This window comes from Sinocyclocheilus anshuiensis, unplaced genomic scaffold (genome assembly GCF_001515605.1).
Source record: "Sinocyclocheilus anshuiensis isolate Anshui unplaced genomic scaffold, SAMN03320099.WGS_v1.1 scaffold1356, whole genome shotgun sequence".
In the NCBI taxonomy this organism is placed as follows: Eukaryota; Metazoa; Chordata; class Actinopteri; order Cypriniformes; family Cyprinidae; genus Sinocyclocheilus; species Sinocyclocheilus anshuiensis.
This window is the reverse complement of record NW_015542399.1, coordinates 126,562-127,562: the sequence shown is the minus strand read 5'-3', so window position 1 is coordinate 127,562 and position 1,001 is coordinate 126,562.

The window sequence follows — 1,001 nt, the reverse complement described above, 5'->3', positions numbered from 1 at the left end:
CTCTCACAAAAGCCACAAAGCCTTCCAAGAAGACAGTAAAGGCTTATGTCATGCTTGAGCTTTAGTTTGGCTGAAACTTGAAAGTTCCGTTGCACGACATAAATGCAATGTTTAGGTATTATTATAATTTGTATTATTATTATTTTGATTTATGCCTTAGTTTTAGTTTGTACTGTTTACCTTTTTTAAAGTAATGTGAACTAGATTTTTGTATTTTTATTTTTTTGTATTTTATTTTTTTAATTGAAATATATTTTGTATTTGCATTTTGAATGCAATTTGGCAATTAAATACATTAAATGGGTTTAGTTTTCACGGTTATTAATGTATGCAATTTCAGCAATAAAAAAATATATTTTTCTAAAAAGAAAACAAATTATTTGTTTATTGCACGACATAAATGCAATGTTTAGGTATTATTATAATTTGTATTATTATTATTTTGATTTATGCCTTAGTTTTAGTTTGTACTGTTTACCTTTTTTAAAGTAATGTGAAATTGATTTTTGTACTTTTACTTATTTATACATTTTATTTTTTTATTGATATATTTGTATTTGCATTTTGAATGTAATTTGGCAATTAAATGGGTTTAGTTTTCACAGTTATTAATGTTTGCTATTTCAGCAATAAAAATGTAAAATTTTCTAAAAAGGAAACAAATTAGTTGTTTATTTTAAGAGACCTATCTTATTTTCTCTTGTATATTTAGTATTGCTCTTTAATAAAGAAAAATTACTTCTTATCCGATTACTCGATTAATCGATGAAATAATCTGTAGAATACTCGATAGCTACAGCTCTAATATATATATATTAGGGCTGTGCGATATTATGTCACAAATCAGAAAATGTCATTTTAACATCAGTGTGAACATACAAAAAAAAAGAAAAATGAATGACACTAATTTTATATCATTGTAACTTTGCTTTCCATACACTTTAAGTACTTCTTCATATACCACAGCAAAAACTATAGTCTGAGAAAGTTCAAACATGATT